Raw genomic sequence first — 14979 nt, 5'->3', positions numbered from 1 at the left:
CACTCCATCCTTAAGGATACCTGTGGGCTCAGAATTACCAGGGGAGTCAGGCTCAAAACTCCTAGAAAGGGCATCCGCCTTAACATTCTTAGAACCCGGTAGGTATGACACCACAAAATTAAACCGAGAGAAAAACAACGACCAGCGCGCCTGTCTAGGATTCAGGCGCCTGGCAGACTCAAGGTAAATTAAATTTTTGTGGTCAGTCAATACCACCACCCGATGTCTGGCCCCCTCAAGCCAGTGACGCCACTCCTCAAAAGCCCACTTCATGGCCAAAAGCTCCCGATTCCCAATATCATAATTCCGCTCGGCGGGCGAAAATTTACGGGAAAAAAAAGCACAAGGTCTCATCACGGGGCAGTCGGAACTTCTCTGCGACAACACCGCCCCAGCTCCGATTTCAGAAGCGTCGACCTCAACCTGAAAAGGAAGAGCAACATCAGGCTGACGCAACACAGGGGCGGAAGAAAAGCGGCGCTTAAGCTCCCGAAAGGCCTCCACAGCATCAGGGGACCAATCAGCAACATCAGCACCCTTCTTAGTCAAATCACTCAATGGTTTAACAACATCAGAAAAACCAGCAATAAATCGACGATAAAAGTTAGCAAAGCCCAAAAATTTCTGAAGACTCTTAAGAGAAGAGGGTTGCGTCCAATCACAAATAGCCTGAACCTTGACAGGATCCATCTCGATGGAAGAGGGGGAAAAAATGTATCCCAAGAAGGAAATCTTTTGAACCCCAAAAACGCACTTAGAACCCTTCACACACAAGGAATTAGACCGCAAAACCTGAAAAACCCTCCTGACCTGCTGGACATGAGAGTCCCAGTCATCCGAAAAAATCAGAATATCATCCAGATACACAATCATAAATTTATCCAAATAATCGCGGAAAATGTCATGCATAAAGGACTGGAAGACTGAAGGGGCATTTGAAAGACCAAAAGGCATCACCAAATACTCAAAGTGGCCCTCGGGCGTATTAAATGCGGTTTTCCACTCATCCCCCTGCTTGATTCGCACCAAATTATACGCCCCACGGAGATCAATCTTAGAGAACCACTTGGCCCCCTTTATACGAGCAAACAAATCAGTCAGCAGTGGTAACGGATATTGATATTTAACCGTGATTTTATTCAAAAGCCGATAATCAATACACGGCCTCAAAGAGCCATCTTTCTTAGACACAAAGAAAAAAACGGCTCCTAAGGGAGATGACGAAGGACGAATATGTCCCTTTTCCAAGGACTCCTTTATATATTCTCACATAGCAGCGTGTTCAGGCACAGACAGATTAAATAAACGACCCTTAGGGTATTTACTACCCGGGATCAAATCTATGGCACAATCGCACTCCCGGTGCGGAGGTAGTGAACCAAGCTTGGGTTCTTCAAAAACGTCACGATAGTCAGACAAGAATTCAGGAATCTCAGAGGGAATAGATGATGAAATGGAAACCAAAGGTACGTCCCCATGAGTCCCTTTACATCCCCAGCTTAACACAGACATAGCTTTCCAGTCGAGGACTGGGTTATGAGATTGCAGCCATGGCAATCCTAGCACCAAAACATTATGTAGATTATACAGCACCAGAAAGCGAATAATCTCCTGGTGATCCGGATTAATACGCATAGTTACTTGTGTCCAGTATTGTGGTTTATTACTAGCCAATGGGGTGGAGTCAATCCCCTTCAGAGGTATAGGAGCTTCCAAAGGCTCCAAATCATACCCACAGCGTTTGGCAAAGGACCAATCCATAAGACTCAAAGCGGCGCCAGAGTCGACATAGGCGTCCGCGGTAATAGATGATAAAGAACAAATCAGGGTCACAGATAGAATAAACTTAGACTGTAAAGTGCTAATTGAAACAGACTTGTCAAGCTTCTTAGTACGCTTAGAGCATGCTGATATAACATGAGTTGAATCACCACAATAGAAGCACAACCCATTTTTTCGTCTAAAATTCTGCCGCTCGCTTCTGGACAGAATTCTATCACATTGCATATTTTCTGGCGTCTTCTCAGTAGACACCGCCAAATGGTGCACAGGTTTGCGCTCCCGCAGACGCCTATCGATCTGAATAGCCATTGTCATGGACTCATTCAGACCCGCAGGCACAGGGAACCCCACCATAACATCCTTAATGGCATCAGAGAGACCTTCTCTGAAAATCGCCGCCAGGGCGCACTCATTCCACTGAGTAAGCACAGACCATTTACGGAATTTTTGGCAGTATATTTCAGCTTCATCTTGCCCCTGAGATAGGGACATCAAAGCTTTTTCCGCCTGAAGCTCTAAATGAGGTTCCTCATAAAGCAACCCCAAGGCCAGAAAAAACGCATCCACATTGAGCAACGCAGGATCCCCTGGTGTCAATGCAAAAGCCCAATCTTGAGGGTCGCCCCGGAGCAAGGAAATTACAATCCTGACCTGCTGTGCAGGATCTCCGGCAGAGCGAGACTTCAGGGACAAAAACAATTTGCAATTATTTTTAAAATTTTGAAAGCAAGATCTATTCCCTGAAAAAAATTCAGGCAAAGGAATTCTAGGTTCAGACATAGGTGCATGAACAACAAAATCTTGCAAATTTTGTACCTTCGTGGCGAGATTATTCAAACCTGTAGCTACACTCTGAAGATCCATTTCAAACAGGTGAACACAGAGCCATTCAAGGATTAGAAGGAGAGAAAGAGAGGAAGGCTGCAGTATAGGCAGACTAGCAAGTGATTCAATTATGAGCACACTCAGAACTAGAGAAAAAAAAAAAAAAATTTTCAGCAGACTTCTTTTTTCTCTCCTTTCTCAGCCAAAATTTAACCCTTTTGGGCCGGTCAAACTGTTATGGTTCTCAATGGTGAGAGAACATAGCCCAGCATATATAAGAACTAGCTCTTGGAAGATGGAATCTAAACTGACCATGAACTAAACCTGCCGCACAATTAACAGTGGCCGGGTAGCGTGCCTACGTTTTATCCCTAGACGCCCAGCGCCAGCCGGAGGACTAACTAATCCTAGCAGAGGAAAATACAGTCCTGGCTCACCTCTAGAGAAATTTCCCCAAAAGGCAGACAGAGGCCCCCACATATATTGGCGGTGATTTTAGATGAAATGACAAACGTAGTATGAAAATAGGTTTAGCAAAATCGAGGTCCGCTTACTAGATAGCAGGAAGACAGAAAGGGCACTTTCATGGTCAGCTGAAAACCCTATCAAAACACCATCCAGAAATTACTTTAAGACTCTAGTATTAACTCATAACACCAGAGTGGCAATTTCAGATCACAAGAGCTTTCCAGACACAGTAACGAAACAGCAGCTGTGAACTGGAACAAAATGCAAAAACAAACAAGGACGAAAGTCCAACTTAGCTGGGAGTTGTCTAGTAGCAGGAACATGCAAAGAAAGGCTTCTGATTACATTGTTGACCGGCATGAAACTGACAGAGGAGCAAGGTTATATAGAGACTCCCACATCCTGATGGGAACAGGTGAACAGAGAGGATGATGCACACAAGTTCAATTCCACCAGTGGCCACCGGGGGAGCCCAGAATCCAATTTCACAACAGGCAAGGGCCTGAGAGAAATGACTTGGTGAGTTCTGTGCTCCTTGTGGTAAGACCGTCCAGGTATATTGTGATCCTCTGTAAGTGAAAGCAAACAGGTACCAATCTTCTGAATGCAGTGGTATGCTGAAGAAAGCATTGGCCAGGTCTATGACAGTGAAACGTTCTGCATCTGATGGTATTTCCGACAGCAATGTATGTGGATTGGGCACAATTGGACTTTCTAGTACAGTTGCTGCGTTAACAGCCTGGAGATCTTGAACCATACGATACTTCGGAGCTTCTCCTTTTAATGTCCTCTTCTTTACTGGAAACAAAGGTGTGTTACAGGGAGAGTTACATTTGACTAGTGCCCCGTTCTCCAAGAGAGTCTTGATTTGAGTGGCCAAAGACTCTTCTTGGACAGATTTGAGTGGATATTGGGGCACCCTTGGAAGCTGAGCTCCAGGTTTAAGAATGACCCGCACCGGGGGCACAGCAAGACGTCCAATATCTTCAGGGCCAGTAGACCATAGAGTAGATGGAACTTGTGACATCACTTCTGGCGGAACACTCGAGACTGTTTTAGCAGCTTCATCCATCATCATAAGCAGAGGTGCAGCTTGAAGTTGACACTCTTCGCTCGGATCGAGCGGGTCAGTGATGGTGATGGTGAGACCATCTGATGAATAAGCTATAGTTGCTCTCAGCTTTTGGAGAAGGTCTGCTCCCAGAAGGTTGGTAGGACAAGTGGGGGACACTACTAGACACATAAACACATCTTCGTATGGTCCAACCTGTATCTTACGGGTGAGCTTGTTAGAAGTAGGCTTGCCATCCACTCCCACGCATGTCACGGCTTCCGAGGATATCAGATCGGGAAAAGGCAGGTCCTGTAATCTGATAACACTTCTGGCTGCACCTGTATCCACAAGAAACGGTAAGGGTTTGCCTTGAACGTTGATAGTTACTTTGGCTATAGGACTAGACATGGAAGCCAAAGTAGTGGACACGGGCTTGCCCTTGTCCTATCGGGTGCTTAGATCCATCAGAGCTGCGGTGTGATTGACATCGGGATGCATCTGAGCTTGTAGTGGTCGTTCGTAGTATTGGTCATTGTAACGAGGATAGTTGAATCTGCGATTATCCTCGTTGTAATTCCTGAATCTGCGTCTTGGAAAAGGGACCCTACAATCTCGTTTTTGGTGACCTGGGTTGCCACAATTGAAGCAGACGTCTTTGCTACGAGGTGATAGAAGTCGCTGGTTTTGATATTGCACATCAGTCCATAGAGTATGGGTCTTTTTGTTTGAGGTTATCGATTTCTCAGGGAGTGTTTTTTCGAATCCCTTAGCTATTGTTAAAACATCCTTAGGATCCAATGTAGCATATTCAGGTCTGATTGCTTGAAATTGCTTCCTCAGGGCTTCTCGAAGGCCTTCAACAAAAGAGGAAACGAGCAGTGTCCTTTGAACTTTTATCTGGTTACTGAAGCCAAGGTCATTAAACATTTGGGCTAAGCGAGCATGATATCTCTCCACCGATTCCCCTGGTTCCTGCGTGACATCCTTGAAAGATGTTGACTGATCAGCCAACTTATCCGAGGCCCATGTCTTAAGTTGTTGGCAGAACAAAATACAAGAGTCCCATGTGGTGTCACTGACAAGTGAGGCATCATTGAATGCGGCCTCCATAACAGGCCAATATGCATCGCCCGCTTTAAGATTTGCCAGGGAAATGAGATCTTGCCACGTGGCTGAGTAATTCCTTTGTATTTGAAGCATGCTTCTGTAGAAAGGCATCGGCTGTTTTTCTGGATCTGGAAGCTGGTTCAACAGAGTAGCAGCTTGCTGGGGTGTAAACTTGACATAGAGGGTGGGCTCTTCAGACATGAGCATCGGCACTGTTGGTGGTGGCACCTGAGGCGGGAGTAGAGATGGCACCGCGAGTACAGATGTAATCCCTTGTTTATGAGGAGCAGGAGGAGGCAACAGTCCTGGAATGATGGGCTCTATTTGGGCAGCTCCAGTATCATGGTGTGGGGTCCAGGTGATGCAGGCAGTCTTAAAAGCTTTAACAGTCCTGTCCTCATTACTAATTAACCTGATTTCAGAAAGGCAGCAAATGCTTGGGGGGCTACACTTGTTTATTATAATTTCAACGATTTCCCTTGTACATGCATGAACAGGGAAACCGAAAATGCCAACACCAATGGCGGGAATTGTCAAGGTCTCAATGTGCTCACTAATATTTGCATACTCTAAAATGCGAGTTATTGCTGCACGAAGTTGTTGAGCACTAACATCTGGATGAATAGGGTCATAAGTAGGGGTCACAGCATGTATGATCATTCTACATGGAAGATTGCCAGCTTTAGTCACCGCTATGTCCCCAACAGCTATCTGACCACGTGACTCAACAATGATTCGACTGTCAGCTTGAATAGTCACCCCTCCTGCTTCCACTATAGCTCTAGCTACACCTCCATTGTGCTCTAACCGAGAATTGGCAGCATTAACAATAGCGTCTGTCTCCATTGTTGTTATGTCACCCTTTCCCACCACTAACAAGGGTCCCTCAGGAAGTTCTTTTTCAAAAATAGGTTGCCAACATTCCCTCCCCTTTGTGCTTCCTGTGCTATTGGTATCCCCCTCCCACATTGAGCCCCCCCTTGATACAGTCGCCACCGTCCCATACAGGTGTGCGCTTGGCTGCGAGACAGCCTGTGAGGTACTGGGCATAGGGTTATGTAGGCTGCGTGAGAGTGCTGTTGTGGAAGCATTGGGAGGAGAGGCCGCTGCTTGGAGCATCTCATGTGGGTGTGCGGCTAAATTGGCAGTGGAAGTGACAGTAGAAAGGGTAGGTGCTGGGGACGATCCAGGTGGGAGGACTGCTGGATTCACAACAGGAGTGATAGAGGAAAGGGTTGGTGCCCCATTGGAAACAACTGAGATAGGAAACAAGGGTAAAGCCTGTTCACTTCCCGAAGGAATATAGTATTGGCCATTAGTGGTCATTACTGGGTAACAAGGATTTGGTGATGTGGCGTGTAGCCTTAATCTGAGATGTTCACCACCAGGAGCAGCACATTCGCCATCCACAACATGGCTGCCGTCAGAATTATTTTTACCACCAACAAAATGGCCGCCGTCAGAATTATTTTTACCACCAACAAAATGGCCGCCGTCAGAATTATATTTTACCACCAACAAAATGGCCGCCGTCAGAATTATATTTACCACCAACAAAATGGCCGCCGTCAGAATTATTTTTACCACCAACAAAATGGCCGCCGTCAGAATTATATTTACCACCAACAAAATGGCCGCCATTAGAATTATATTTACCACCAACAAAATGGCCGCCATTAGAATTATATTTAGCACCTGGCTCTGGGCCACCATTTTGGCTGCTATTACATTTAACACATTCGCCATCAACAAAATGGCCACCATTACATTTAGCACATGGCTCTGGGCCACCATTTTGGCTGCTATTACATTTAACACATTCGCCATCAACAAAATGGCCACCATTACATTTAGCACATGGCTCTGGGCCACCATTTTGGCTGCTATTACATTTAACACATTCGCCATCAACAAAATGGCCACCATTACATTTAGCACATGGCTCTGGGCCACCATTATACGGTGGTGGCCGCTCACAGGATATATTTTTGTAATACACATAGGTCAAAACTCTACCTCTTTTTTTCCTTTCCTCCTCTATCCAATTTTCTCTATACAGACTTTCAGAGACTCTTTCCCATGCCCTAGCAGTAGACAACAATCCATTATCTTCTAGGATACCTTTTCTTTCTTTCAAGACAAGCTTCCAGTCCAGGGGCTGCAACCTTCCCCCTTCTGGCATTCCACACAACTTCATAAGCTTTTTACATTGCTTAATATGACTCTTCCCTTCACGAGTCGCTACTAATGTGCATGAGTCTAACTTGCCATCTGAATTTGGCTTAGTGCCTATACGGCAGAACTGCATTAATTTCTCCATCTTTCTATAGATATACAGTATATATATCTATCTATCAAGATAACAAACACCAAACAAACAATAAGACGGGGGAGATGACTCAAACCTGAGATTCTTTTTGGGAACTGAGTCTGCAGTACTCAGTTCCTATTGCTTCTTGTCACGTGGTCCCTGTCTGACTTCCGTGCTCCGTACTTTACAAACCAATTATTCCCTACTTTGTCAAATTGCTCCCTAACTTACCGGTCCCCGTGCAGAGTCACTCACTCGATGTCACGGGGCAAAAAAAAAAAAAAAAGAAAAACTATAAATGTAATTGGCTCAAACTGAGTCAATCACTCCAAGCTTTGATGAGCCGCTACACAATTTATTATGCCCGAACTGAGCCAATTCGCTCCAAGATTTACCGGGCCCCCCTAGGCCGAGTCAATCACTCCAGGTCCTAGTCTCTCTTGTACAGAACTGAAAATCTTATCACAGGCGACAACCGTATACCACAGACAAAAATTATTATTATTTTTTTTTTTTCTACTTGCTTGCTTTCCTTCTCTAAAAACAAACTTGTTTTTCCCGTCCTACCACATGCTTTTCCTTCTGTAAACACTTGCTTATTCTTTCCTAGAAATCTGTCCTGTTCCAAACACAATGCTTTTCCTAACTACCAGTCATCTCCTTCTGTAAAAACCTGTTTTTCCTGTTTTATCACTTGCCTATCCCTCTGTAAGTGAAAAAAAAAAACCTTGCTTCTTTTTAACTACTAGTCATCTCCCCTCTTCACAACATGTAACAGGCAGCAGGCAACTAAAATATGTGACGGTTCTTGCAATTAAATGACCAGCAGCGGAGAGACCCTTCTGCCGTCTTACAGATACCAAGGAAACCGGACACGGTCAGGCAATCTGCACAGGATACCCCGAAGGACACAGGTAAAGACTACAGATTATAAAAATCAGCAGACTTACCGTGTTCTGTTAAGGAGTTGATCAGTCTCCAGGTTTGGGGTACTCAATGCGTCCAGCCGTTCCACTCGCCGGTTTTCAGGGTTCAGGGCTCTCCTCTGCTGGCCCCAGGTTGGGCGGCCAAATATTAGGGTTGAACAATTAATAATAATGTTCAATTCTCTAGTTGCCTACTCCTGGCCTAATGGATATTGATCATGTGCACTAAAGAAATACACCAGACACAGTCAGCTGTAACTCTCCTTGATCAATGTGTGGCTCAGCTCCAAGAAGGGTATTTTATTAGTGAAAACACAATGTTATATATCTCCTGTAAGGGGGCTCGGTTAGCTCTAAAATGGGAGTGATCGGATGTATTCCATTGGTTAGTGGGTTGGGCATGAGCAAGTCCATGGGTGGATCTATGAGGTCATCAGGGTGGGTTGGTCCGTGAGGTCATCAGGGTGGGCGTCACTGTGGGTGGATCCATGAGGTCATCAGGGTGGGCGTCATCTTGGATACCAGACCACACGGCATGCTGAAACAGGAAATGGCGGCCATCTTCAGTGTCTTCATTGTTCATCTTGGATACCAGACCACACGGCTCTGGTACAGGAGATGGCGGCCATCTTCAGTGTCTCACTTTGTCTGAGGAAAACTTGTAAGGTTAAACAATACATGTTATAGGTTGCTTCTCTCAATTACCTTATGTGTTGAGGTTAATTAAGTATTTGATCTTATGGATCTCCTCAACATGTACACTAATGTAATGTGTGAAAAGGAACATATAGCTACAATTCTTGGAATTGTGCCAGAGCAAGAGCAATTAAGTGGGGTTAGAAATAAAATACTGGGCTTAATGCTCTGGTTGCATTCAGTTGATTATAAGCAAGGGCTTATATCTATGGACACTTTTCTATATTGTGTGTTTATTAAAAATGGTTGCAACATAGAGCAAAATTAAGAAACATGTTCCATCAAAGCTTTAAGTACAATTTGTAGCATACTGGATTATTAAAGCAGATCTCCAGGGTCCGCCTTACAAAGGTTCGATTTGCTCCTTTTTAAGTGTGACAATTACCTGATAATCACGGTACCAGTTTTTAGTAACCTAATCATTTTATCTCGCTCATTGAAATGTTTACTTACTGTGGAGTTGTTTCAAATTTTTAACACATTTAATTTAGTAGCAATACTATTGTACAATGAAAGTGAATGGTATTTTACATAAATCCTTTCACATGTGGTGGAAAGAATCCATATGGATGCCGTGTAGATATAGAATGCAACATCATGGGTTTCCATTGCTGAGCAGCAGCATTCAAGCCTTACATTACAAAGCACAATGCCAAGCATCGGAATGAGTGGTGTAAGGCATAAGCATACTGACATTGAACTCTGGAGCAGCGGAAACATGTTCCGTGGTTTTATGAATCACACTTCTCTATCTTGCAGTCTCTGATGGACAAGTCTGGGTTGAGTGAATACTAGGAATACATTACCTTCCCAACTACATTGGGCCAATTATAAGGTTTGGTTGTGGAAGGATAATACTATGGGTAGTGATTCAGAGGATGGTTTAGGCTTTTTAGTTTCTTGAAGCACTAAGGGGTGGTGGTACCGCAGATCTGAGGTAACTACTTACCATCTTTATGTTCTTTTTACCAGTGGATACTTTAACTACTGCTTTTGTAAAGTCTACTAGTGGTCTTATTTCTTTTTAACACTGATCTAACATTCACCCGGTATGTAGATGAATCATAAACAGGCATCTTGAAACTACCTCTTTTTTCCTCTGACCTGGGGTTCCACTCTTTTGGTATTTTTCACTGTCTAATCACCTTTTGTTTTGGATTATAATACTTTTGTATATTTCTTAACATAATTTTGTTAAAACAATATTCTGGTTATTCCTGGTTCTTTTATGTGCATTCCTTTTCTTATATGTTTCACATGTTTCCATGCACTGGACCTCTTGATTTAATTCCCGTATAAGGTCATAAGGGTCAACTATTTATTTGACACTGTGCATTATTATCGATATCTGATTTAATAGTCCATGTATGTGTGATACAGTCTGAAGCATTCTTTCATACACAGACCAGGTTTGTCAGGGCAGGTGTCACATTGATAAATGGTGTCCTTGCGTATCCCTTTTCTGTAACACACTCGGCACCTCTTTTGCGACCTTCCTTTTTTTATTCTTTGAGGGACTTCTCGGTGGAAATGTTAACCTGGTACGATACGAGCACCTTCAGTTGTGGATGTACTGGGACCTACTTCTTTCCAACCTCCAAAGATTAGGGCCTTGATCACTACCCCCTGGAGCTGAAGGTATGACATACCGCTCTGGCCTGCACATCGTGATAGCACAAAAGCATTGTACATTGCCATCTGACAATGTGCACTGCCTGCTTCTTGTACCACACTTTCTCATGGCACTGTACGGCTGGAGGACTTGATCAGAGCAATCAACTCCCTCTCACGTTCTTGTTGTACCCCAGTACACAGTCCGGTTTGCAGACTTGTGTAGAGGTACACCGTACAGTGCTGGGGCGCTGCATTCGCCATGTATGGTGGCCAAGAAAATTACATCCCTATTGTCCTTGTACTTGACCACCATTATATTGTTGCTACATTGGGCTCTGCTTTCACCTTTTCTGAGCAGTTGCGCAATTAGCGTCTTAGGGAGGCCTCTCTGATTTTTGCAGACAATACCGCAGGCTGTGGTAGCTCGCGCAGAGATGGACTTGAACAATGGGATGCTGGTATGAAAGTTACTGTATCTACATAGAGGTGATAACCTTGATCTAGCAGTAGGTGCACCAAATTCCTCACAATTCTCCCACTCACTCCCAGAACAAGGAGACAATCAGGGGGTTGAATTCAGGTGTCATTCCCTACATAAACTTTAAACCTGTGTGTGTACCCTGAGGTACTCTGTTTTTAGAGCTTAATTCTATACCTGTCCCTCTTACTGGGCAGGTATTGTTGGGATTTGAGCCTCTCCTTGAAGTGAATTAGTGACTCATCCACATAGATGTCCCTTTGGGGCACATAGACTTTGAAAAAGTCTATTTCTGTGAGGCTGGTGGTGTCAAATTTGATTCCTGATTGCGCTACAAAATCAGGAATCAGTGGCTCGTAATCTTCAGGGGGTGAGGTTCATACAGGGTCAGAAACAGTGAGCGGTGGTTCAATTTCTATCCTGGGGCACCTATGTGGCGGTTCAGTGTCACTGGAGGAACATAAGGAGAAGTCGAAAAAATAAAGTGGGACCTCTCCCTCAGTGTCTGAGGCAAGGAAAGCGTATGCCTCCTCCACTGAATACCAGATTTCGGATGAGCGGGACATTTTTTAACGTATGTGAGGTTTGTGTGAGTACCAAACTTAATTCGTGTGTGAGTGCTTGGTGCAAACTTTTATCTTTTTTCTAAAGAAAAAAAGCAGCAACCCGAGGCCGGTCAGTGATATGTGTAGGAAGGAGGCATGGATGTACTGCAAAGGTAGGGTGGGGGGGGAGAAAAAAGTCAGTGGGGGGAGAAAAAAGTCAGTGGGGGGAAAATAAGTTGCAGAAAACAGCGAACAAGAGTGCAGATCAGTGATTGCGATTTGAGACGCTGATTAACGCTTATCGGTTGCTGGATGCACGTACACAAAAGGGGAGGAGGGGAGAAAAATGGACAGTTTGACAGGGTCACTGGCACCGTATGTGAGGGGGAATGTGTGTCACAAAAGCTTTTTATCCTGCATGATGTGAAATCGATATGTGCGGAGAGTAAATCAGTAGTTCCCAGGGTCTAGCTTTCATTGTGAGGTCAGAAATGGGCAGGAAGCCTACTCACCATATATCCACCTCAAGGGCGTGGTTGAAGGGATTTAAATGTCCAGCCAGTGCTTTTTTTTGGTCTGTGTTGTTTTGGAAGAATGAAGCCTCCAGGCTGAGCTCCAGAGAGCGCTGCCATGTGTTTGTCCCAGAAGGCGGGAGCCATAATGGGAAAGACTTTGTATTGACTTTTTATTTTCATTTGTGCCAGAAAGGCTGTGTTTATGTTACTATATTGGGCTTTATGGTTTATGAAGTAATAAACCACACAGAGACTTTGACCTAAAAGTGTTCCTGTGTCTACCTCAGGGAGCAGCTATGTGAGCTGACCTTCCACAAAGGGGACAAAAAAAAGGTCCTTGCCAAATATGAGCACTGGTGCTAGTCAGTGGTGTACATCTGATCAGCTTCTTGGCGGCTGTAGGACGCACACACGGAGTGGTGCAAAGAGGGGGGGAGGAAAAGTAGTCAGTGGAAAAAAAAGTTGTGGAAAACAGGGAGCATGAGCGCGGATCAGCGATTTGAGTCGCAGATCAACACTCTGCAGCTGATGGATGCACGAAAAAGAAAAAAATGCCAAAAATCAAGGGATCAAGTACTGATCAGCACTTAGCAGAGGGTGGATGGGGAGGGGGGAGAAGGGAAAAAGGGTGGAAATGTTGGGTGAAAGGAGGGGGAGAGGGGGATTGTCTCCACTTTTTCTTTACCCCATTTATGTAAAAAATCCTTAATGAAAACTAGTCTAACAAGAAAGGCACATGCTGTGTGCCCAAGATGCTATTAAACTGTGCAGGTTTGGTGCTTTTTTTTTTCTTTAGATGCTTCTATGTGGAACCTTAAAAAAAAATCATGTAAAAAGCTGCAGTTACTTTAACCCCTTTCTGACATCCGACGTACTATCCCGTCCATGTGGGCTGGGCCCATATGACCATGGACGGAATAGTACATCGAAGCCGTTCGGCTGTGCACACGGGTGGTGTGCGGCCGATCGGGGCCGGGTGTCAGCTGATTCTCACAACTGACACCCGACACCAAGTGCCAGCAGTGGTCACAGACTGCTGCCGGCACTTTAACCCCAGGAACACTGCGTTCAAACAAGATTGCAGCTCTCCGGTGGCATAGAGAAGCATTTGATCGCGTTGTTCTGAGGTTCTCCCTGCCTGCAGACCCCCAGATCCAAGATGGCCAGGGGGTCCTTCCAGGTCCTGCAGGGAGGTGGCCTTTCAGTGCCTGTTAAGAGCAGGACCTGAGAAGCCTCCTTCACTGCCTATCAGATCGCTGGGACAATGTAAAATAGTAAAAAAAAAAAAAAAATTATATGTAAAAATATATATTTTTTAAATTCCTAAATAAAGAAAAAAACATTGTTCCAATAAATACATTTCTTTATGTAAATAAAAAAACAATAAAAGTACACATTTAGTATCGCCACGTCCACGTAACGTAACTGTCCCACTAGTTAACCCCTTCAGTGAACACCGTAAAAAAATTAAAAATGAGGCAAAAAACAATGCGTTATCATCATACCGCTAAACAAAAAGTGAAATAACATGCGATCAAAAAAACGATATAAATAAACATGGTACCGCTGAAAACGTCATCTTGTCCCACAAATAAATGAGCTGCCATACAGCATCATCAGCGAAAAAATAAAAAAGTTATAGCTATCAGAATAAAGTGATGCAAAAACTATTTTTTGATATAAAAGTTTTTATTGTATAAAAGCGCCAAAACATAAAAAAATGATACAAATGAGGTATCTCGCTGTATTCGTACTGACCCAAAGAATAAAACTGCCTTATCAATTTTACCACACGCGGAAAACGGTATAAACGCCCCTCCCAAAAGAAGTTCATGAATTGCTGGTTTTTGTTCATTCTGCCTCACAAAAATTGTAATAAAAAGCAATCAAAAAATGTCATGCGCCTGAAAATGGTATCAATAAAAATGTCAACTCGTCCCGCAAAAAACAAGACCTCACATGACTCTGTGGGCCAAAATATGGAAAAATTATAGCTCTCAAAATGTGGTGTTGCAAAAACAATTTTTTTGCAACAAAAAGCGTCTTTTAGCGTGTGACAGCTGCCAAGCATAAAAACCCGCTATAAATAGTAAATCAACCCCCCCTTTGTCACCCCCTTTGTTAGGGAAAAATAATAAAATAAAAAAATGTATTTTTTTCCATTTTCCCATTAGGGTTAGGGCTAAAGTTAGGGTTATGGTTGGGGCTAAAGTAAGAATTAGGGATGAGGCTAAAGTTAGGATTAGGGTTGGGATTACGTTTACGGTTTGGATTAGGGGTGTGTCAGGGTTAGGGGTGTGGTTAGGATTATGGTTAGGATTAGGGTGTGTTGGGCTTAGGGTTGTGATTAGGGGTGTGCTCGGGTTAGGGGTGTGGTTAGCGTTATGGTTGGGATTAGGTTTAGGGGTGTGCTGGGGTTAGGGTTGGAGTTAGAATTGGGGGGTTTCCACTGTTTAGGCACATCAGGGGCTCTCCAAATGCGACATGGCGTCCGATCTCAATTCCAGCCAATTCTGCATTGAAAAAGTCAAACGTGCTCCTTCCCTTCCGTGCGCCCAGTGGTTTACGCCCACATATAGGGAATCAGCACACTCTGGACATATTTGACAACAACTTTTAAGGTCCAATTTCTCCTGTTACCCTTGTTAAAATAAAAAT

This window comes from Ranitomeya variabilis, chromosome 3 (genome assembly GCF_051348905.1).
Source record: "Ranitomeya variabilis isolate aRanVar5 chromosome 3, aRanVar5.hap1, whole genome shotgun sequence".
Taxonomy (NCBI): Eukaryota; Metazoa; Chordata; class Amphibia; order Anura; family Dendrobatidae; genus Ranitomeya; species Ranitomeya variabilis.
The sequence above is the reverse complement of the archived record's forward strand: the minus strand, read 5'-3'. Positions refer to the sequence as shown.